This window comes from Pleurodeles waltl, chromosome 3_1 (genome assembly GCF_031143425.1).
Source record: "Pleurodeles waltl isolate 20211129_DDA chromosome 3_1, aPleWal1.hap1.20221129, whole genome shotgun sequence".
NCBI classification, from domain to species: Eukaryota; Metazoa; Chordata; class Amphibia; order Caudata; family Salamandridae; genus Pleurodeles; species Pleurodeles waltl.
In genome coordinates this window covers 536,823,023-536,847,878 of record NC_090440.1, presented here as the reverse complement: position 1 = coordinate 536,847,878, position 24,856 = coordinate 536,823,023, and the positions used below count along the sequence as shown (strand labels likewise).

The following is a 24,856-nucleotide window of genomic DNA, read 5'->3' as shown; positions in this document are numbered from 1 at the left end:
AGGTCTCTAAGATGAACTTATTAGCAGGCTTCAGAGGGACTAAAACAGGTGCTTCAGTTAAGGCTTCCTGACTTTACAGATGGCTTGTTCTGCTTGAGAATCCCAATGAAAACCTTCCTATAAATGTTCTTATTTTTAATGTCTGTGTGATATGACTAGTTAAAATTGCAATGTTGGGAGTAAACTTACATTGAAGCCTAGGAAGCAACTGAGGTGAGAAAAGACCAGTCTAGTTTCACAGATATTTGTTTAGGATACAATCATAAAAAGCGACCACAAAAGGCCATCTTTTATTCATCACAAGGTAAGATTGTAAGAAGATGATAGGGCAAGAAAAAAAGTAATTTTGTAAATTTTGTGGTACCTCTTAGGCACTCAAGGAGGTCTTTTATGAGAATAAGCATCTTTGATGGCCATCTTAATAAGTCCTCAACAGTACACACAAGGTCTGCGTTCCTGGGACTTCTCAGGTAAGAAGAACAAAGACACACCAACAGGAGTTGAAGATTTGGGCATTAATCAACTTTCTAGATTTTCTTGTAAACAGGTCTTCAACCTTTTTTTTGCAATTTCTGATAGGGAGTACATGCAAGCCAAAGGGTACAGTGGAACCATAGTCAAACTCCATATGAGGAAGCAGGGTCAAGTCTTTAGGTTTCTTGAAAACATCCAATCATAGCAAGATTACAAACCACCTTAAACGTATTTCTGTTAAGTTCAGCCTTTAGGGCCCAATAGACCTCAAAAGAGAAACGATTATGACAAGCGAGCAATGTGGTTTCCTTTCCCCCAGTTCATAAGAGGTTATAACTTTGCAGGTTATCTAAAAATTACAGCTGGTATTTAATTAGCTGTAGTAATGATATTGAAGGGCATGGGTCCTTTATGCTCATCAATGGTCACTGAGGGGGGAGCTGTAATCTCACTGACTGGTCCAGAAGACTGTGATGTACCATCAACAGTCTACCCATGGTCAGGATCTTTCTTGAGCACAATTGAAACCATTTTGACTCAATATACATTCCACTTGCCCCAGAATCCAACAGAGCTGTAACATGGAAAACTTCCCCTTCGTAAATGCAGCTAGGAAAAGATGGGAAATAGAAACAGTTGCAGCCCCCACAGGCAACCTACTGGAAGCAGGCACAGTAAGTTGTAGTGAGGCCCAGTCAGCACACCTGATCGCTGGAGCATCAGAGAAGAGACTGTGCTTGGCAGGAAGAAGTGCTGGGGGCCAGGGCTACTCGGGCCTGAAGATCCCTTAGAGCAGGAGACAACAAGCTTTGGTAGCTGCAAGAGTTGCCGTGCACATTGGGTACTCTCCTGCAAGGAGAGGCAAGGGCCCACTGTCTCCAAAGTTGTACAACTGGCAGAGAGGACCAAGGGGACCACTCCAGACCACCACCTGTGATGCAGGATCCATGCAGTTCCAGATGAGAGCAGATCTACACAGCCAGGTGTCGTTGCTGTAGGTGCCTGCAGATGCAGTGGAGTGACTTCTTTACTCCAAGGGAGATTGTTTCTTGCTTCTTGGGGCAGGCTGAAGTCTTGTCAATCCCAGAGGATGCACAGCTCGGGAAATGTTGCAATTGCTGGAAGGAGCCGGAGAAGCAATGTTGCAAAGCAAAGTCGTTGCCGGATTTGCAGATTGTCGGTTCGTCAAGAGTCCAGTTGCTGTTCCAGAGGCCAGAAGTCAAAGTAAACAATGCAGAGGGGTCCTGGTAGAGTCTTGCATGTTGAATGTGAGGACCCACCCGCAAGAAAGTCTCTAAATAGCTCTAAAAGGAGGATTGGTCACCTAGCAAGGTGACCACTTATCAGGAGGGGTCTGTGATGTCACATGCCTGATCTGGCAATTCAGATGCTCCCAGGGGCTTCTGCACATCTTGGTTTCAAGATGGCAGAATGAAGTGGCCAACTGGAGGAGCTCTGGGCACCACCCCTGGGGATTTGATGGACAGGGGAGTGGTCACTCCCCATTCCTTTGTCCAGTTTTACACCAGAGCAGGGACTGGGGGTCCCTGGACTGGTGCAAACCGGTTTATGTCCAGTATACGGGTAAAATGGCTTCCCCGCACTTATGAAGTCCAGTGCGATGGTACTGGATTTTGCAGGGGCACCTGTGCTCATGCAGGTGTGCCCTCACACACAGGGACCTCTACCCTGCCCTCTGGGCTAGGAGGGTCTACCATAGGGGTGACTTACGGTAACCTGGTGCAGTAACCTGTGGTGAAAGGGTGCATGCACCTCTTCATGCAGGCTGCAATGGCAGACCTGCAGACATATTTTGCATGGGCTCCCCTGGGTGGCACAAAACATGCTACAGCCCATGGGGAACCCATGGTGCCCCAATGCCCTGGGTACCTAAGTACCATGTACTATGGACAAGCAACGGGGCACCAGTATGCCAAATGTGGGGTGTTCAAAATCCCAGGCAACCAAATTTAGAGGGCGAGAGCACAATCACTGGGATCCTGGTTCGCAGGATCCCAGTGAAAACAGTCTTAGCATACTGATAGCAGGCAAAAAGTAGGGGTAACCATGCCAACAAAAATTGTACTTTCTTACAATTGTGGCACTTTATTTTACTTGCAATCATTTCTTTTCAGCCTTAAATTAATGGAAACTACTCCATCAGTGTATTCCACCTAGGTATAGGCATGTTTAAGCTAATTGAGGGTGTGTGTTTTCTATTGTAATTTATTTTATCAACATCAGAACGGTGAAAGCCTGAACTGATTCTGCCAGGATTCAAATTCATAGCCTGCTAGTTATCCTAAAAAGTAAAGCACAAGGGTTTAACTCCTCATGTTACTTTGTGCTAAAACACCTGGGCCTAGATTTCTAAAGGTTTTGCATCAGGTTTGTGTAACTTTTTTAGCACATACCTGACGCAAAATCATAGCAACACTCCCTGCAGGGACACTGCTGCATGCTCAAATGTTTCCTGCAAGAGCTCACAGCACCCCCCACTCTCCAGCAGACCACTGCAGTCCTCACTTTCCTCCCTGCACAAACTCACAACCCTCCATCACTGCACAAGCTCCCTGCACCCATCACAGCTCTCATTAAAGGAGCTTCTTGCACCACTCTTTCATCTCCCAGAAGGAGCACTTTGCACCCATCCCTCTCTCCTTGCAGGAGCTCCCTCCACCCCTCATAACATTCATTCTCATTCTCTTCCCTGCATCAATTCGATGCAACCTTCAAATGCTTCCTGCAGGAGCACCCTACAACTCTCACTCATTTCCCTGCACTCATAGCACCCCTTGCTTCCCTTCCTGCAGGAGCTCATTGCATTATTTGCCCTTGTCCATTCATTAGCAGAAGTAAAGTTTCACTCACTCCCTGCATCTCTCATCCTCCTTCCAACACCTCTCAGAGCCCTCCCAGCAGGAGGAAACGTCTATGTGGCAGTGACCCTTGTCTTGATCACAGCCTCAGCTACGCATTCTCTCCCACAACAGAATGATGCCTATGTGAAGAGGTTGGTGAGCAACTAAAAGCTCAAGGCAGGATCAAGCCTAAAGGATGGCTCTGGCTTGGCTTGAGGTATCGATCGAACCTCAGGCCCATTGACAAGCCGAGCTTTCATATGTCTTCTGCCTGCCACCCTCGTCTATACTCAAGCAACAAGCAGTAAAAATGGAACCGCAACCTTTGAAATAAAAAGGAGAGACATTTAGCAGCAGATTGTACAAGGTGAAACCAAAAAACCTGGACTAATCGCAGCTTACCTGCTTAATCAAACTGGGATCTTAGAAAGTATTTTATTTTACTGATTCTCCTGTTTCTTCAACTTTACAAATCAAAGTACAATCAAATACATAACTTCAGAATACCAGCTGTACAAAACCTGTTGTACTTGATTTAATAGACTTATGTTGCTCTGTCTACAATAATCTGGGCCACATACAGGGTTTACAAGACAACTGTCTTGCCTCTTAGTTTACTAATGGCACTGTCACCAGGGTGGGGGCGGGAGCAGGACTAGTTCTACATTCATGTTTAAAACTCACGTTAAATAAATATTCTCAGTCCAGTGCTATAATGTGAAGTATTAATGTGAAAGCACCCACATGTTAACATTACATGCTTTTTTTCCTCACCACTGTGCTGATGCACTAAGCCTGAAGATGGTCATGTTTTTGAGGCCGTGAGGGTGACTTCCCAAATCCGTTATTAGGCCTCCTCATGCTCTTGACTTTCAGTTTGGGTCAACTACGCTGAAAAAGGAAACAGCTACTATTCACGGCTGTATCAAGTCAGGTAATTCTGTGCAGAGGCATTCATTAAATTAAGTAAACAAAGCTGTCTGAGATGGTAAAACATTTTCTTTTCACTGCTAAGAGACTATTCTTCTTTGAATTTTGCAGCCTTTGTGCTCCACCACTGGTTTTGTGATTATTTAGTGAATCGCAAAATGCTGGAGGCGCTGCACAGCGTACGGGTAAGTAACTTGTTTTTTTCTCCAGTGCTGTATCTTTCATAGATTGACATCCTTGAATCAGACTAGTAAGCACTAACAAAGTAACCATGGAGGTGGGTAAGGCAAACCATCCAACCATGACAAAATAATACAGGAAGAATAAACCAATTAGGATGAATTTAGAACAAAGATCTGGAAACATTATGTGACAGACCACAATAAAGTTAAAGGAGAGAAACATCACAAAATTATAATGCATATGAAGATAACTAAACATTGCATTCCTTAGTGCAACAGGTGCCGTAACACAGCCTGTCCAAATGCCACATCTGCCTTTCTCAGTGAATCCAGACAGTAATGCTTCGTGAAGGTATGGGCATTAACCAACGTCTCCGCCCTGCAGATGCCTGGTAGCAATACATATGCAAGCAGGGCCAAAGAAGCAACAACTTTTCTCGTAGAATGTGCAGACACTGTTGCAGTTATTGGTCGTCTAGCTTTCTCGTGACAGAAGGTGATGGCTGCAGATACCCAAGAAGCAATACTTGCCCGTGACAGAGCCTGCCCTGTCCTCAGTGGAGTAAATTGAATCAGGATTTGATCAGATTTCCTGAAAGTCTTTGTTCTAGGTAGAACTTGAGACAATGTCAGATGTCCAGAGAATGCAAGGGTCTCTCTCCTGTCAATGATGGGTTACTAAAGAAAGTTGGCAATACAATAGATTCACTTAGGTGAAGAGATGTTGGCACTTTTGGAATGAACATAGGGTTAGTTCGTAAAATGTCTCTGTTATCCTGAAACTGTAACTATGGTTCCTGAAATGTCACGCAAGAATTTCACTTATTCTCCTTACTGAGGTAAGTGCCAACAGAAACAAGTTCAAATCAGTTTTATGAATTGGTTCGAAAGGAGCTCTAATGAGCTGGTACAAGATTGTGTTAAGCTGCTATAGCACGAGCTGGGACTTCACTTGAGAGTAAACTCAAAACATGCCCTTTATGAACTCTTTAACCAGTCTGTTGGACCATAATGAGGGTTCCTCTCTACGCCTTCTAAATCTGGAAACAGCCACCACATGGACTTTAATGGAGAAGTGAGTCAGCCCTGATATTGCTACGCATAGCTGATGGGGAATTATCTGCTCTGGAGTGGAGGAGAGAGGATGCAGAGACTGAGAGCGACACTAGGGACAGAATCTCTTCGATTTTGCAGTGTAGCATTTGCTTGTAGAGTTAGCTCAATCATCGAGAATTGCTCTGCAGTCCTCAGGCAGATTTAGGGGGTAATTATGACCCTGGCGGAAGGCGAAGAAGCGGCTGTAAGACCGCCAACAGGCTGGCGGTCTTTTTTTTGTATTATGACCATGGCGGTTACCGCCATGTTCATCCGCCGCTTCTCCGTTCCGCCCGCTGGGCTGGAGACTTGGGTCTCCAGCCCGGCAGCCATCACTATACCGCCGGCGGGATTTGGACCCTGCTGACCGCCATGGATTTCATGCGGCTTGAAACCGCCATGAAATCCATGGCGGTAAGCACTATCAGTGCCAGGGAATTCCTTCCCTGACACTGATAGAGGTCTCAACCCCAACTCCCTCCCCTACCCCCCCCACCACCCCTGCCGCCACCCAAAGGTGGCAGGACCCCCCTCCCCACCCTGACCCCCAACATAACATCATTCATACACACACGACACGCACGCAGGCACCACCAACACACATACACGCACACACACCGACATACATGCCAACATCCACACACAGTCAGACACGCACACCCACTTTCAAACATACACGCACACATCCATACAGACATACCTACAGACATACACGCACTCATTCCCAAAAACACAACACCCCCGCAAGCATACACGCACTCACACACCCCCTCAACATACACACACGCACACCCCATGCACGCCCACAACACACAACACCCCCCTCCCCTCACGGACGATCGACTTACCTGGTCCGACGATCCTCCAGGAGGGGACGGGAGCCATGGGGGCTGCTCCGCCGACACCACACCGTCAACAGAACACCGCCACGGCGAATCACAGGACGTGATTCGCTGGGCGGTGTTCTGTTGGCATGGCGGTGGAGCAACCTCCACTTCCCCGCCTCCCGCCAGTATGGCTGTTGGCGGCTCTCCGTCCGTAAAAGGACAGAGAGCTGCCAACGGTCATAATAGGCCGAGCGGCAGACCGCCACCACTGGCGGTCTTCCGCACAGCGGTCCCAAAATGACCACCTTATTGTCCTGAAGTCATTGTCGTGAGGAGCCAAGCTGAGTGGACGTATCTTTGAATGTACAACCTGTCCCACGTTCATTGACAGAAGATCCTCCGATGGATGGAGTGGAAGATGTGTGCACTCTCACAGACAAAGCAGCTCTGGTGAACCAGTACTGTCCGGGCCATGCTGGACCATTGAGTATAAGATGGCAATGATCCTGCTTCATTCTGCAAATTACCTTGGGGATTAGCGGAAAAGGAGGGAAAGTGTACACAAATATTCCAGTCCATGCTAGGTGGAATGCATTCCTCAGAGATCCTGTTTGCGGGTATTTTCTGGCAAACACTCTGTATTTCTTGTTCTGTAAAGTAGAGAAGAGAACCAGATTTGGAGTACCCCAAAGTTGGACAATTTGCTTTAACTGCTTTTGATTTAGTTTCTACTTGTGGCAATGTTTGTCTGTTCTGCTTAAGGATTCTGCCCATTCATTCTCCACCCCTTGAACATGCTCCACCTTCAAGGTGATTTTGTGGGGATCAGCCATTCCCTGATTCGTTCACTTTGCGGCGACGGTCTGCAATCGTGTTCCTCACTGTTTGGTGTGATGAAACACTGTTATAGTGTTGTCTGTTTTCACCAAGACTGAAGAGTTGTGGAGCCTGGGAAGAAAAGCTTGAAGGTCTAGGAAAACAGCTTTCAACTCCAGAAGGTTTGTGTGTGATAATGTCTCCTGAGCTGTCCATTTCCCATCAACCTCCAAGTCTTCCCTTCTAGGGAGAGCATCTGATGTAATTCCTACTTGGGGCAGCTCAGGAACAAATGAGAGACCCTTAGATATATTGGCTGTGTCCATCCACCAAGGCATTGCTAACTTCATCGTGGAGGCATTTGAAATTGCTTCCTCAAAGGTTCCCTGGCACTGGACCCACTGAACATCTGGTTGTTCATGCAACGGCCACATAAGAAGACAACAGTTTGGTAGAAATGGCATGCAAGATGACATCATTCCAAACTTTGATATGTACTTCCAGATAGAAGTGAACTGTCTTGCAGAGAGGAAAGTTGTTATTGATTTGAGCTGATTAATCCTTTCAGCTGCTGGGAAAGCCTTGGAAACCTTTGTGTCCCGGGCTGCCCCCAGAAAAACAGCTGACCGGGATGGGGTAAAATACGTTTTTTCTTTGTTCAGCTTGATGCCAAGCTCCCTGAATAGCCTCAGACAGGCCTAAGTCCATTTTCTTGTAGAGTGGAATTTGCGTCCTTTTATTAGCCAATCATCCAGGTATGGTAACACCTGGTGCCTCATACTCCTCAGGAAAGCCGCTACAGTGGCCATGCATTTGGTGAAGAGCCTGGAGGCTGAACACAGCCCAGAAAGAATCACTTTGAATCGGTAATGGCACCTTGTCACCTCGAACTGCAGGAACTTTTGTTGTTTCACTTGGATATGGATATGGATGTGGAAGTACACATCTAGAAGATCCAGGGATCTCATGTAATCCCCTGTATCTACGAGCTGCAGGATTTCTTTTAAGGACAGCATCCTGAAAGATTGTTTCTTGATGAATTTGTTTAGTAGCCTCAAATCCAGCACCTGTTTCCATTTTCCTGACTTCTTCTTGATGGGGAAGAAGGTGGAGTAGAACCCCATGCTGCATTGACACTTCGGAACTTCCTCTATCGCACCTTTGGAGAGAGGTAAACAGATGTCTTGTTTCAGCATAGACAGACGTCGATGAGATGTTCTGAATGGTTGAAAGTTGGAAGGCTTTTGAACACATTTTAGGGTGTGACCGTGCTGGATTACGTCTAACACACATTTGGCAGAAGATAGGCTTCTGCAAGGACTGTAAAATTTGGCGAGGTGATTTCTGAATTGCTGAGGTGGGACTGAGGTGACTGGTTCCTGTGATGCATCAATGCCGCCTAGAAGCCTCCTGTCACTTTCCTCCAGCCGGAGGACATCTTCAAGGTGGCTGTTTAGCATAAGAGGACACTGCTGCCGCCCTGAATGGCTGCTGGGATGGGTATGGTGAACAAACCCCTGCTCAGTGTAGCACCTGGCCCTTTTTGCAGGGTCATCCCCAAACATTTTGCCTCCTTCCTCATATTTTTTCGGACCAGTTTTTGTTCGCTTTAGGACACTGGGCACTTTATCACTGCTAACCAGTGCTAAAGTGCATATGCTCTCTGTGTAAATTATATTGGTGACTGGCTTTTCCATCATTGGCATATTTGGTTTACTAGTAAGTCCCTAGTAAAGTGCACTACAGGTGCCCAGGGCCTGTAAAGGCTACTAGTGGGCCTGCAGCACTGATTGTGCCACCCACATGAGTGTCCCTATAAACATGACTCAGACCTGACACTGCAGTGCCTGTGTGCGCAGTTTTAAACTGCCAATTCGACCTGGCAAGTGTACCCACTTGCCAAACCCAAACCTTCCCTTTTTGTACATGTAAGGCACCCCTAAGGTAGGTCCTAAGTAGCCCCATGTACAGGGTGCAGTGTATTTAAAAGGTAGGACATGTACTGATGTATTTTACATGTCCTGATAGTGAAATACTGCAAATTTGATTTTCACTATTGCAAGGCATACCTCTCCCATAGGTTAACATGGGGAATGCACTTTTAAGTGCAGTTTCCTATTGGGAGCTGATAAAGATATGGAGCTCGGGGTCCCTGAACTCACAATTTAAAAATGCATCCTTCTGCAGAGTTGTTTTTTAGATTGTCCATTTGAAAATGCCACTTTTAGAAAGTGGACATTTTCATGCTTGACCATTAAGTGTCTCTGCCTGCCTGTGGAATTCACATCTGGGTCAGACTGACAGTTGGGATTTTTGCGAATTCCCTCTAGACAGCGACACAAATGGAGCTGAGGTGTGTCCTGCATATCCTGTTGAGTCTCCTGGGCTAGAGTGGGAAGGGAGGAGCTGAAAGGGCTGCGCCTGTCCTCACACAATGCAGTCTCTGACCCCCTGGAGTGAGTCTGGAGCCAGGCCTGGCAAAGGCAGGAGCTTGTGAACAACAGAGACTTTCCTTTGAAGTTTGCCTACTTCAAAGGCAGAAATGAGTTTAAGTAGTGGACCCAAAACCCCAGATTTTTAGAACACTTCTGGATCAAGAGAAGAGCTGGAGTACTGCCTCTTTGCTGTGTGTGCTTCACTGGGTTGGCCTGTAGTTGCTGCTTCTTCCTTAGAGAGGACAAAGACTGGACTTTGCTGTGTATCCTGCTTATGAACTTTCTCCAAGGGCTCGGACTGAGTTTGCCTACTGTTAAGAAGTCTCAGGGATAGCAAAACCTTCACCTACCAAACTCTGGGTTCACTTGCTGTGGACCCTAACTCACCAGGTGGTGCCTATTCCAGTTTCTGGGCCCTTGGGAGTGAAAGTTGGTTGAAAAACAAGAAAAACCAAGTACACCGATGCAGAACGACACCCGGACTGATGCCGCTGCCTGACCCCATGCCGCCACCTGCAACCAAAGCCGGGGTCTCTGCTGGGGTGCAACAACCCCGACTAACATCGCAGGCCTGATGCCGCTGCAGCCCCACTAATGTTCCATGACTTTGTGAGTCCCAAGTTTTGTGTCACTGAGGTCCGTGACACCCATCTCTGTCATGGCGCCTGCAGCTCCGTGGCATGACCGCAACCCCATGAGGTCACACCACTGCATCTTGACCCGCCAGACATCGACCCCGCCGGAGCATAAGGATTGACGCTTTGCACTGCCGCCACTTCATCTCCCCTGCTCTGCAGCAAGTACCCGATGCTTCGCACCAACGCCTCCACTCCATTGCTCTGCCTCACCTGAACTGATGTCACAGCAGATCCCTTGATACCCTGCTTCCCCGACTTGTTCCTCACTTTCAAAATGTACTAAACCTGGGGGTCCATGCAACTCTGTGACCGGCGCCATTGGTGCTGGATTGTTGGGAACGATTCTGTCACTAGGCTGTGATAACACCAAATTGTGGCATTTGTGTTTCTAAGTGCTATATTGAAGTTTAATCTTTGAAAATTCATAACGTTGCTTGTATATGTTGGATATTTGTTGTTTTGGTCTTGTTTTAATCAGATAAATAATGGCTATGTTTCTAAACTGGTGTTGAGTGCTTTTGTGGTGTTTTGGTACAAATACTTTGCACATTGCCTCTGAGATAAGCCTCACTGCTTGTGCCAAGCTATCAAGGGGTGAGCAGGGGTTATCCTAGGTGTATTATCTCCCTTACCCTGACTGGAGTGAGGGTCCCTGCTTGGACAGAGTGCAAACTGACTGCCAACCAGAGACCCCATTTCTAACACTAGGAATAAGGCTGGCACCTATTTTGTTTGTAGGATACTCTAGATGTAAATCTGCCTTCTCCCTTTGCCCCCTCAAAAACCTTGGAAGCATTGCTGTTGTAAAGTGCCTAAGGAGTGGGCTGTCTCAGTGTCTGATTTTATAGAGTGTAAGGCCTCATCCACATGCTTCCCAAAGAGATTTTCTCCATCAAATGACAATTTAATGATTTTAGCCTACACGTCTTGGCAGAACAATGTCGCCTTCAGCCAACCCTGGTGATGTAAAACAGAGACTCCTGCCATCTGGCGAAAGGCTGTAGATGAATTGTCCATGGCACATCAATGATCTCCAAGGAGGCCTTTTCCCCTTCCAGCAAGATTACCTTTGATTCCTTTTTCTTGTCTTCAGAAAGATAGTCCAGAAAAGCTGAATGTCAGACCACATCTGTTGGTCATAACTTCCCAATATGGCCAGTGCATTAGACGCTATAATCAATGTTGCAGCCATGGCTGAGAACCATTTGTCCATATTATCCAATCTTCTACCCTCCTTATCTGGAGTGGCAGAGCAAGGTAGCTAGGCTTTTGGAACTCCGTTGTGTTGTTGCATAATAACAAGTCAGGGCGAGGCTGACCTATAAGACAAGTTGGCGAGTCGTCAGGTGCCTTATACCTCTTGTCCTGCTTCGGAACAACAGCAACCATTGAATTCAATGGCTTCATTAGCATCAATTCCTCTTGCCAGATATACTCCACTATGGAGATGCATCTGACAGAGCCTTGAGCTTACTCTGAAGTCATAGAAGAAGCATCAAATTTATTTGGCCGTGAGAGGTAAGCTGAAGCCCTATGACGCTTGTTCAAGGATCTCATGAAATCCTCCAATGTCATCTGGAAGTGAATCCAACAGAGGTAATGTAGGCAACGTGGATAATAGTGCCACATAGTCATCCCATTCCGGAAGATACCCTGCTGAATCAGAAGGAATTTCACCTTCTTCAGGCTGTTGATCCCCATCACTATCGGCAAAAGTGTCATGGGTTGTAATAGGCAGTACCACTCGCTTTTCCTTTTGTTGAGGTCTTACATGGCTCTTTGGAAGAGATACCACTTCAGGTGCATCCAAACGCATTGAAGTAAGCTGTGTCTAGGCATTGGCTTCCGGAAGCCTTTTATAGTAATCATTAATCATCATGCGTAGATCGGTGACTAATCAGGTAGGGACAGAAACAAGGTCCCCTTGGCTGCAATGCTCTTCTTCCTCAGTCTCATCATATGAGTAATGTTCTTGCAAGGTGTCATATTCCTGAATCGACTTCTGGCATCTTCATCAAAAAGAAAAAATCAACTTCTAGATATCTAGAAGTGTCTTGTTCTGCCTCCTCATCATCCTGTTTCCTGTCAGTTCACTATAAACTGAGTAGAGCTGTATGCAGGGCCAAAGAGACCTTCATCACCAGATTCCTGCATCTCCAGGAGGTGCACTGGAGGTAAATGAGACAGTTCTGAAATATCAGGGACAGGCGCTGCAATACCATCTTCATATATAAATATAGTCTCTTTCACCACCCTTGACAAGGTTGTCGATGGGGCCACTGACAGGGTGGTCCATGACATTGCCCCGGATGGAACCTTCATCGAAGGGAGCAGCTGAGATGGAGCTAAGAATGTTGATGTTGTTGGCATCATGATTCTTGTGGTCGTTATCCTGGTTGTTGGTGTGCTAGATGCCGCCATAGCCTCTGCCACTGAAGAGGATACCTGCATTGACGATTTCCTCGCTGATGATGCGACCGTCAACGGGATGATTTTTGCCGACGGGTCCGTCGACAGACAAATCTTCTTCATACAAGGATTCTTGAAAGCTGTAACAAAAAACGAAGAAGGCAATGGAGAAGTTTTTCTGAGAGAAGAAGTTCAGTAGGTTCCTGATTTTAGACCTCTCAAAACTAGTATCCCTACTATGTGATTTTACCTTTTTAGTGCCTTTTCCAATCTCATGTTTACGTTTCTTTGAAGGAGAGTGTCCTTTTTCCTCACCCTCTGAGTCAGAACAAGCTTTTTTCTTCTGGAGCCAAAGAAAAATCCTTGCTTCACAGTCCTTGAAGGTTTTATCAGAAAGGGAGCAACATTATTTATATTCTTTAGGCTTGTGCTGACGATAAAGGCAATACAAACATGCCTTATGAGGGTCCTCAGAGAAGAGTCTAGATTTTCCAGAGGATTTACAAGGCTGGAAAAGCCTTTTTTAAGATCCCTCTGACATGTTCAAAAAATGGGAATTAAGGTCAAAACCCAAAAAACTGTACCTCAGGCACTGGTTGAAGGTTCAGCAATAAGTTGAAGAACTGGCAGGTCAAAAGTAGACAGAAGTAACATTGTGACTGAGCAGAGCTCAGGGAGACTCCCTAGCACACAACCTGGTACAAGAATGTGAATCTATGAGAGATACAAGACTGGTGAACAAACAAGTTACTTACCTGTACACTGTGGTTCTCTAGTATTGATATCTTTCATAGATTCACATGCGACCCTCCTGCCTCCCTTTTAAGTATCACCACTCTTTAATTGCACATGTGCTTGAAATCTGAGTTATGGTGGCACTGCAGGGGTTGAGCGCTTCAAGGTCTTTGCTCTGTTTGGTTAAAGTTTGGATTCTTTAGAACAATGTAAACTGGCTAGCAATGTCTATTTTTATCAATGGGTTTTCTAATGCTTCTGTATTAGCACTACTTTTATTACTGTTACAGTGGGACTCCCACCATGAGAAAGGGGAAGATTCAAGCATGTGAATCTATGAAAGATGCAATACTGGAGAAAGAAAAGAATTCTGAAATTTAAGATGTGATGTGAAAATGAACTTAGAACTATTTTGAACATTTAACTTTGAAATTTTCTAAAGATTTTGAAGACGTTTGCATTTCACTTATGGGTAATCCTGTGACAAAATAGGTAGAAACTCTCAGGACAAGACAGTGTTACTCATGATATGCACATAGGATTACACATACAGTATTCAGAGATCTAGTAAGGGAATCAGAATTGCTAAGATCAAACAATACTTGTTTTTGCATATTATATTTTGAAGTGGCACAACAGACAAGTAAAAACTAAATAATCTTCCATAGAAAGTGCATACTAACGAAGATTAAGGTAGTTATTTTACAAATAGAGAGGTGTTGAACAGCCATTGAATGCTTTAGTTTCAGGAGTAATACTTTTCACATCAAACCACAAAGAGGAGGTTCCATAGAGATACAGCTAAGGTATATCATTTCAATGTTACACTATGACGCAGGACTTTCATGCCAGGTTACTAAAATATCTCTAATTGCCATTATATACCTACTTTGACCTGAAGGCATCAGTGCAAACAGAAGTGACAAATCAATGGCAGTGTCTGGGGTCCTGACTACTAGATCAGGCTTTTAAGTTGATGCAGGTAAAGAGACTGCAGCTTCTTCACTATACCTGTACCAAATGTTGAAATTTGGCAAGATTAACCCAGAAATATATATGTGCAGAAGTATAGCATTTTGTCTTGTACGCTATGGGGGTCATCTGGGGATTGTAGAAAAGAAGAGGGAGAATGTATATAAGCAATACTGGTATGTAAACTGCACTGGAGTCAAAAACAAAGCAATAGGGTTTTTGGGATGAATGTCCTCCTCCGCAAACATTTTTTTTTTAAAAATACACTTACTGCAATCAAAAACATTAAAACTATAAATACAGAGCATTACTTATTTACAATAAAAATAAATAAAAATCAAACACAAATCAAAATGCAAACATGACTTTTTTTTACATACCATAAAGCAAAAAAATCCCTCCCAAAAATAATTTATAAATGAAAATATTTTTTTACAATTTTGTAGCAGCAGAGTGCCTTCAAAAATCCATCCTCTTCCACTGCCAAGAATCCACAAAGGTGAACCCCAACAAAAAAGTGGAAACATTGAAACAGTTCATCCATCCTGGATATGCCAGTTACCTTAAAAAAAACAAAGGGAAAAAATACACCACAATAATGCAAACCTAAAAAAAGGAATTACTTTGAAAATGTTAGCTAGAACACACAAAAAAATAATTCATTTTCAAAGCAAAAACAAAATATTGGGATGCGAGGTAAAAAATATCTTGATTGGAGTATTTATCTGTCTTAATGAGAAAGCACAAATAAATTTCCACTAAAACAGATGTTAACAAATATATATATATATATATATATATATATATATATATATACATACATATATATATATATATATATATATATATATATATATATAAATATACATATATATATATATATATATATATATATGTATATATATATATATATATATATATCCTTCTTCACTCCTTTGACATAACAGCAGAACCAGGACACCTCCGATGTAAGGAATTCAATTTATTACAGCAAATTTTTAGGTGCACCATCCACGCCTGTCCTGGTCAAAGATCTTATCTTCTCTCTTTAGTACTAATCCACCACAGGAGAAGACTTCTACATTTTTGCTGTAATAAATTGAATTTCTTACATCGGAGGTGTCCTGGTTCTCCTGTTATGTCAAAGGAGTGAAGAAGGATATGTAGGGTGCCTCGGGCCTTTCTAGGACCGCTGTGCTGTGCTCCCGCATTCTGGGACTAGTGTTGTGTGATATATATATATATATATATATATATATATATATATATATATATATATATATATAATACAAAAAAAACACAAATATTCATAATATAAAATGCATTACCTAACTCCTTAAAAAACACTAATGATAGTACGCTAAAACATCACCAAAAGCAACAACAAACTACTTCTAAATTAAACAATGCTTAAAAACCATAGAGAACATAGAAAACCATACCACAACCTAAAATAAGTAGTAAAACATAAGTTAAATCAACTTTACACCTTCAAAAGAGCCACAATTCAAACTCCACTTGGTTGACCAACCACTGCAGAATGAAACACAAAGAAAGGACTACAATACAGTATTACTGGTAAACAAAATTCTGTTTTAACTAAACAATTTCTTGTATATTACAAAAAAAACAAAATGTTATATGTGCAAACATTTAAATAAAACAATAACATGTTATGTTACTTTTTAATATATTTAAAGTGTATATTTTATTGAATCAAAATTAACAATGTATTAGTAAGTTACAAAACACATTATGTAAGTTAACCCCAAAAATTAATTAATAAAAGCATTTTTATGTTAAAAAAAGAGATTCATTTAGATACTCAAAGTTTTTAACTTATGTTGTGAAATTATGAAATGTATTACAATTCTTAAAATACTGTGACTATAACAAACATATATTTTACAATTCAAAAATATTTATTTAAATTTGTGCAAATAAAAATAATATGATACTATTCATGATTATATTTTTATGTTAAATGAACACTACGGAATAGGATTATAATTTGCGATGGGTGACTACCCACCTCCATGAATAGTCACAACCCTTTCAGGGTGAACCCTCAAAGTCACTAAAATAACCGGGGCTCAACCCCCTGGTAGCTATGGCACAGAGCAGGCAGGCTCACCTTAGGGCAATGTGTAAAGTGCAGTACCAAAACAGTGCTAATGGTCGAAATGCAAAAAATACAAATCCTAAACCAAATTAGAAAAAAAGTAAAAATTAATAAACAAAATTACACCAAAATTGTAAAAAATCCAATGAGAGAAACGAGAGATACGTTTTTTAAACATTTTAATTGGGAATAACACCACTTTGACACTGACCGCTATGGACTGCTGGTTAGGTGCACCATCCACGCCTGTCCTGGTCAAAGATCTTACCTTATCTCTTTAGTACCAATCCACCACAGGAGAAGACTTCTAAAGCCCCCCAGGACCCTAGGGAGGTACTTAGAGACGCACCGGTTGTTAGGCAGAGGCCAAACGGCAGGGTCCAGTCCAGGTCCTGTTGCTACTGGGCAGGTGGGCAGTTGTAGGAAAAGACCTCTTATTGATAATGTGTCCCTGAAGCTTTAATGGGAGGTCGGCCTTATGACCTTTGGAGCCCATTTCTTTGTGCTGGGTACAAGAGAAAGCAGGTGCATTACTTCAGGGCTTTCCCCGTGGGCAAAGACAGCAGGCTCAGTCCCTTTCTGATCATCCTCAGGTCCAACAGTGTTCTCAAGAGGGTGCCACATTTATGCTTGGTACGAGCTGGTGGATATGACTGATTCCTGGGAGCACCCTAAACAACAAGATAAATGTTCCCCAGGTCAGCTCTATCCACTTTGGGCATTTTCCAGATGGTGAATGTCTTCATCCGCTCTAATTTTGGGCTGGGGTCCACAGAGAAAGTTTAATATGGTATTCCTAGTGTCCTCCTACATCTAAAACTTAAAGCGAGTTTGGCTCACTGTACCCACTTTAAACTCAGAGATAGATGTCAGTTAGGACAAAACAGGATTTTAGCAACCAGACAGTAATTACACAAGGACTGCTTTGGCATCCTGTTTTCCAGTCTTTCAAACACACCCCCAGTGTTATTTGTAAACTCAGCTGACCTGTGATGAAGGATCTAACAATAAAGCAGGATTTGACAACTTAATGTCAACAAAGATACTCACAGCCCGACCTTACACGTTCTGGCAGGTTCAGATATGTCATCTCTGCCTCTTTCGGTAGGTCTATTGTTTGCTCCTGGAAGGCACTTTGCACCTTTTTCAAAACTACTCAAATGCTAATTATTGGTTGACAGAACTGGGAGAGCAAATGCAAATTCAGCCTTCAGGAACTTCATGCAGGGAAAAAGTAATTTTCTAAAAGTTACTTTTCCTTAATATCCATTAACAACCTGACTTAACCACTGGATTTGTTTTAGTTTAAATTGTTTATTAGTTATAATAATAGTTTTCTTGTAAAGGTACAAGAAAATGCAGTCAAATCAAATTATGCAAAATACAACTGAAGGAAGAGAAAGGGGAGACATAAAATATGAGTAATATGGGATGAATAATATACAGGACCAAAATGCATCTAATCTGATAGCAGTATGAAATTAAATTAATGTATTTTAGTAATTAGAGCAAAAAGAAGAAATACATATGTTTTATGTATAAAAGATAGGAAAATCAAGGGGGTTGAGACACTTCTTTGAGAGGCTGGCGTTGAAAAGAAGACTTGGCTTGTCGAACTAAAAAAGTATTAACAGGAGACCATAGGGCAGCACATTTAAAAACAAGTGAAAGAGAGTGAACATAAGTGAGGTCAAGTCTGTGATTGTAACAAACAGCATACAACCAGTACTGAAAAGAAAGCTGGGTAAAATCTTTCCAATTCTTTGATATTGTGTGGAAGGCCACTGCTAACATCAGATCTATGATTTTTGTATTTGGTGAAACATCTCTCCAATTGCTCGATAAACTACTTTAAAAAATATTACTAATGGAAAAGGGTACTGATGAGTTGAAAACAGAATTTATTTGGTTCCAAATGTATATCCAGAAAGCATGCACTAAGGGACAGGGAAATGATAGATGTAATAAATCTGGTGGTGAGTGACATGACCACCAACTAATAGAGAGGTCAGGGTTTATGAGGTGAACAGTAGTAGGGAAGAATAAAAGTCTGTTATAAACGTAGAGTTTGGGTTGTATTGGCAGCCTGCAAGGTTTTCCGCAGTTTAGTTCAAATCTATGTCTAGATAGATGTAGGCCAGATTACATCCAAATCTCTTTCCCAGGCCAGCTCAATGTCAGTTCTGACTCTGTCCACGGAAGGTTGCTGTAATAAGTGATGTATAGCTGAGGCTTTGGGAGATGTATGGAGAAGGGTATTCAATTCAAGGTGGGCTGGGAGGGATGTGGGGCTAGTGAATGGAAGTGGCTATGAGCATCAGTAATGATTATTTGTATGAAATGGAAATTAATGTGGAAGGTAGAGAGGAACTTTGTACCAGAGACATAAGATAAACGTCCTACAGAGTTGTAATAATCTTCCTTCACTAAAGGCTACCCAGAGGCAAATCTAGCCTTCGCTCAGTGGGCTTATCTGCTTGTCTGCTGACAGAGATGAGAAAAGCAGGTGCTATTCCTTAGCTGAACACTGGGTGCATTTTTCAGAAGAGGTGCAAGGGTGTGAGCCATCTTTGAAACTCAAACTAAACCCATTTTGGTACTACATTTAGCTTAGTGAACGAAAGAACAGAGGGTGGAGCGGGAGTTATTATTATAAATAAAGCTTTAAAATATCATCAACATGCCACAATATTTGCGACAATATTTTTTATTGTTCACTCTTCTGATAAACACATGCCACCATTCCTCCAATCCTGACCATCAGCATATTTAATACTCCAATTACAGTAACCATTCAGCAAACATAATTTAAATGTATCTCTTGTAACTCTAAAGTTCCAGACACTATGTGGTGTGATCATGATGTTACACACCTCATTATGGTCTTCTTTAAGTTTTTCACAATTGCCTTCATAGCACTTCTTTATTTCTTGAGGGGCATGAATATTCTGTGCTGGCTCTTGAGAATGATTTTCTTCTACCCCTTAACCCTACACCACAAACCTTCAATTTTACCAAATATTGCAATTTATTTATTTCTGTTTGTGGTCAAGGATAGCCTGTACCTCGTATTCAATTTCAGAGTCTGGTGGTTTTTCACTTTGAGGGCCTTCCTTAACTGGTTTTAATCAAGAAACATTCAATATTGGGTGAATTTTAGTTGCCTTTGATAATGTCAATGGACTAACCACCTTGCTTACAAACAAAGGTCCAATAAATATGGGCAGTACTGAATCTCCTATTGGATACTGAAGTTCTTTCCTTTGTTTTCTATCTGCCTGTGCCTGTCAAGAACCCCCAGAGTTGCTATGTCCTAACTTCTGTAGGGTTTAAAAAGAAAAACAAAATACCTAAAGGTCAAGAAGTATCTACAGTGGAAAAGGCAATGTCCTTATTGGAAGATTGTTCTTCGAATTCTTCTACAGAAAATACAAGGAATAAACAGCAAGGGAAATCCAAGATGGCCGTCATGTTGTGCAGTTACAAGTTCACTGGTCTAGTGTTTGTACTCTTGAGATTCGAGATGATGGCTAATGCGCGCGCTACTTCTGTGCTGCACACTTCAATTGTGTTCTGACTGAAATCCGGTAGTGTTCTGGGAGAGTGCTTTTCGTGTGGTAAAAAATTCCAGTAAATGTCCTTCTTACTCGGAAATTACAAGAAGAACACAAGTAAGCCACAGACAATAGTTTGTTGATGTAAAAAGTTGATCAGTGTGTATTATCTGCAAATGAGAATAAGAGCATTTAGTAACACAGGGAATAGTGTTTCTTCAGAAATATTCAGAGAACCAGACAGTAGTGTCTTTCCTGAACAAAACAGTGCTATATTCAGACAGTCAGAGAATAGCATCTTTCTACAGGAATAGAGCAGATCTTCACAAGTCTAGGGAGGCGCTTCCCTTCTGAATTAGAGCATGAGAAACCACAGCGAGTTTGAGAATATATATTATTAATATATATACCAATACAGACGGAATAGTAAACTGAAGAACCAAAGAAAGGTGTTTTCTTCAATACTCGTATATGGAATACGAGGATATTATTGCTTGATTAAATCTAACGAAAAAAGACTGACAGTAATAAACAACATCTTTATATGTCACAAGGTTGTATACAACTCCTATATATAGCAACAATTCAAAAGCAATAAAGGCTACTGGAAGGAGGATAGGTAAAATTCCATTTCACGCTGACCGTTTTCTTTCCATCTATTATGTAAAAAGCTGAACCTTAAACTTAATAAATATTTTACCATCAACTTGAGGATTGGCTTGAATGGAGTGGGATGCCCTCGAGAGCACTTCAGAGCATCCCGAGGCTGCAAACGGTGCTCGTACATGCAAATGCCACAGAGTGTAGTTAGTGTTGTTTTTGTCAACATGGAATTCTCAGCATGTTCATGTAAAACAAGTAGACTAAATACTTAACAAGCTGCTTTTTTGTGTGTGAAAATTGTTGTCTGAAGCTGTCCACTTTTCATTTGGCAAATAGTAATTTACTTATCAGGTTGCTTCTCGTTTTTATAGATATTTGGAACAAAACGGGAGCTGTCAAATTGATCAGATGGTCGCCTGATTGTAGTGTTGTTATGGTGACGTGGGAATGCGGTGGCCTTTCCTTATGGAGTGTTTTTGGGGCATATCTTCTGTGTAGTCTGGGTGGAGACTTTGCATAAGTACATTTAAGTTACAATTATACTTGGAAACAAGACTCCTTTCTTAAATGTTTTCATGTAATTGATTTTTGCTGCATCAATATTGGGATTGTTCTGTGAAATATTTACATTCATGCCTCTTGTAAATTCTGTCCGGAATACAAAACCCTTAACTGCAAATTAATTCAAATCTTAGGATGCTAGGAGCTGAGTGAAGTTACTTCAATGCTCTATACTGAGATATTGATTTTTGATTTTTAGGTTTTGTTATTTCCCACATCGATCTAAGGTAGTAATGGAGCATTTTGTTGGGGGAGGAGGGGCAGTAGTAGGCGGAAGAAATATAGATTCAGGTTTTTACAAGAAGAGCAGCTAGTCATATCTAAGCTATTTCCGTCTGCAGGTAGAACAAGTGGATTTTCAGTGCTATTCTGAATTCCAGATGGTCACTTTTCGTCTGGTGGCACTTTTCGTGTGGTGTAAGAGTGTGAAGCCCTTACTGTGCAGGGACCTATCCCATTGGCACATGTACCTTTGTTTTCAGAGGGGACAGCAAGCTTATAGCAACTGACGTTTCACATGTGGTTGGCCACAGGAAGGCGTGGCAAACGTCACCTGGTGCAAAATTGGAAATTGCTTTTTGGATAACTCTCAGTGCTTTGAAGTCTGAGTGCTCGCAATTGGTTGTCAGTACTGAAGTTACCTTGGTGCAGAGATGAGATTTATATATTGTAGACCAAAGATTAAGTAGACTGCAATGTTTTCAACCCTGTCAAGTTTTGGTAACATATTTCTTGGAATGCCCTCTTTTATGACTGCTAGGTGCCCCATTTAAACATTGTGCAGTAGTCAGTGGGACCAATGCAATAAGTAAATGCAGATTTTGCTTTTGCAGCATGAATATTTTCTGAATTCACATGCTGTGCATGATTGAGCCATCTAGTGGTTGGTTCCAGAATAATGTCTTTATTTCTTTTTTCGGTCGAGCACGCAAGCGCCCCAGCTTGTTGTAATCTATCCATGAGCTTTTAACCACACCCACCGCACAGCCACCACTATCACTCGATCATGGTCTTCCCTTTCAAAAATCTTTTGTTATCAGTGCTAGAAAAATCATAAAAATGTTACTAGACCTGCAGGTCGAGTAACTTAAATAATCTACTCGACCTAACTATAATGTACTTGACCCATAAAAGGATCTCAAACTGTGTGATCCTAGGCAAATAGTTTACAGAGTTGCCTTCTTAATTCTTACATATGACTGCAAGTTTCAATATGTGAGCTCAGCATTCCTGCAGTACAAAAAAACATCTTTTGTTTGATAAAGTAAACTGAGGTTTGCTGCATGAATCACAAGAATCTAGCCCACATAACCTAGGACTTTTTTTAGTTTACTAACAACATTGTCATCAGGGCAGGAGTGTTTCTCTGCTTGTTTAAACACTCATTTTTAATAAATATATCACTAAATCATGATGTGGTAACATATTGTCATCAACACACTAAACTTTCCAAGCAATGTCCAAACACCTCTCCACTAACTTGCAGCTTTACTGATAAAACTATATAGTGTATTAACAATCTGTGAAAATTGGGTTTCAGAAAACATATCCTTTGCACATCAACAAGTAAAGTATTCTGAATTGTTTTTATCCTATTAAAATATTTTTTAATCACACAGAAATATACAAAAGGACTTTCACAACTACTGAAATATATTTTCAAATGTTTCCACAGTTGACTTAGTCAATTAAATGTTGTGTGTTAGGAAAACCCTTACACCCTATATCCTTTTATTTTACATTCTAAGCAACAAGTTACACAGTTCACCTTACAAAGTCCTGGAACTCTGCAGTCAGAAGGAAAATTATTTTTAAGAAAAACTGACGTTTGACCTCTGTCTGTGAACACAGAGCAAATGTCACATAGAAGAAGATTTAAAGGCATCTTTTATTGCCCCTCCAGTGTCAACTGGCCAGAAGGGAAGAGTAAGTATTAAAAATAGCTGGACCTGATGAAATAAGAGTCGCCAATTCAAGTGGTCGAGTGGATTTTTCGAGACCTGGTTATCGTTGGTAAATGCTTTCTGTTTGTCCCTGCTTGGTCATCGACCCTGTTACAAGGATAATTGCACATTTGCCAATACGTTTGACTGCGAGAATTTTTTTTTTTCTTTTGTGTCTCTCTTTCACGCTCATCCTCATGGCGGCTGTGGCACTTTGAATTGACTTGTTCATGTCAACTGTTTTAATTTTAATTTTCAATTTATGTGGCAAGAATAGTCCAGTTAGGAATTTAATAGCTCTATTAGCTCTAACTCGAGCAAACGCAAAAACCATTGCACTGCAAATGCTTTTTTATTTGGCTTATGTTAAACCATCTATTACACATTCATGAATATCATCCAATTGCTGAATTCTTTTCTCAATAGATGGATTGTTAGTACCTGGGAGTGGTATATCAGTCATAAATGTGGGTGGAATCCTTGTATGACAAAAAACAAACTATGACTATTGGAGAAACAGGCGGTCATTCTGACCCTGGCGGTCATGGCCGGGGACCGTGGGAGCACCGCCAACAGGCTGGCGGTGCTCCCAAGGGCATTCTGACCGCGTCGGTATGGCCGCAGTCAGAGACGGAAAACCGGCGGTCTCCTGCCGGTTTTCCGCTGCCCTGTGGAATCCTCCATGGCGGCGCAGCTTGCTGCGCCGCCATGGGGATTCCGACCCCCTCACCGCCATCCTGTTCCTGGCGGTTTTGACCACCAGGAACAGGATGGCGGTAAGGAGTGTCGTGGGGCCCCTGGAGGCCCCTGCAGTGCCCATGCCAATGGCATGGGCACTGCAGAGGCCCCCGTAAGAGGGCCCCTAAAAGATTTTCAGTTTCTGCCATGCAGACACTGAAAATCGCGACGGGTGCTACTGCACCCGTCGCACCCTTCCCACTCCGCCGGCTCCATTCGGAGCCGGCTTCCTCGTGGGAAGGGGTTTTCCGCTGGGCTGGCGGGCGGCCTTCTGGCGGTCGCCCGCCAGCCCAGCGGGAAACACAGAATAACCGCGGCGGTCTTCTGACCGCGCATCGGTATTCTGGCGGCTCACGCCGGCACCGCGGTTACCGCGGCCGGCGGGAGTCAGAATGACCCCCACAGTGTCTTATCCCCAGATTGAGCATAAATCCATTTTGGTCCCAATACAAAATTTGGTTCACTCCCACCAGGAGATCAGCCAATACCTTAGCCATGATTTGTACTGGTATTTATCAGTGACATGGGCCTGTAGCAGGCATACTCCATCAGGTTTTTATCATGTTTGTGTATGACCACAATGGTGGCCCCTCTGAGGTCATACAAGAGGATCCTTGCCTGGAGAGATTCTTCAGACATCGGTCTCAGCTACGGACCAGGCAGGAGGCACAGTACTTGTGGAACTCTGTAAGGAATACTTTAAGGCATAGAGTTTTACCTGTGGATATGCCACTGATGGCCTCCAGGATTTCCTCCTCCGTTATTCGGTGGTCCAGAACTGCTCTATCCTCGGGAATTAGTCTGGGGAGGTGAAGATCTGCAATGATGGTCTTATAATCTGCTTGGGTGATTATTTTGTGTAGTGCGTAGAGTTTTGCATAATAATCAGTGAAAGCAGTTGCTTCCTCCCAGGGACTGGGCAAAAGGCCCTTATCAGGGTCCTGAATGTGCATCCCTATGG

The 24,856-nt window shown here is 42.6% G+C and overlaps 1 long non-coding RNA gene across 1 annotated transcript in view; it reads left to right on the top strand.

Annotated features, from left to right (window-relative positions):
- Nucleotides 1-20,029: 20,029 nt before the first annotated feature.
- LOC138284275 (uncharacterized) overlaps nucleotides 20,030-24,856 on the top strand; it is a 38,081-nt gene continuing 33,254 nt past the window's right edge. Inside the window, exon 1 of the long non-coding RNA XR_011201372.1 lies at nucleotides 20,030-20,167. This is a non-coding gene — a long non-coding RNA (uncharacterized lncRNA). The remainder of the gene's footprint in view (nucleotides 20,168-24,856) is intronic.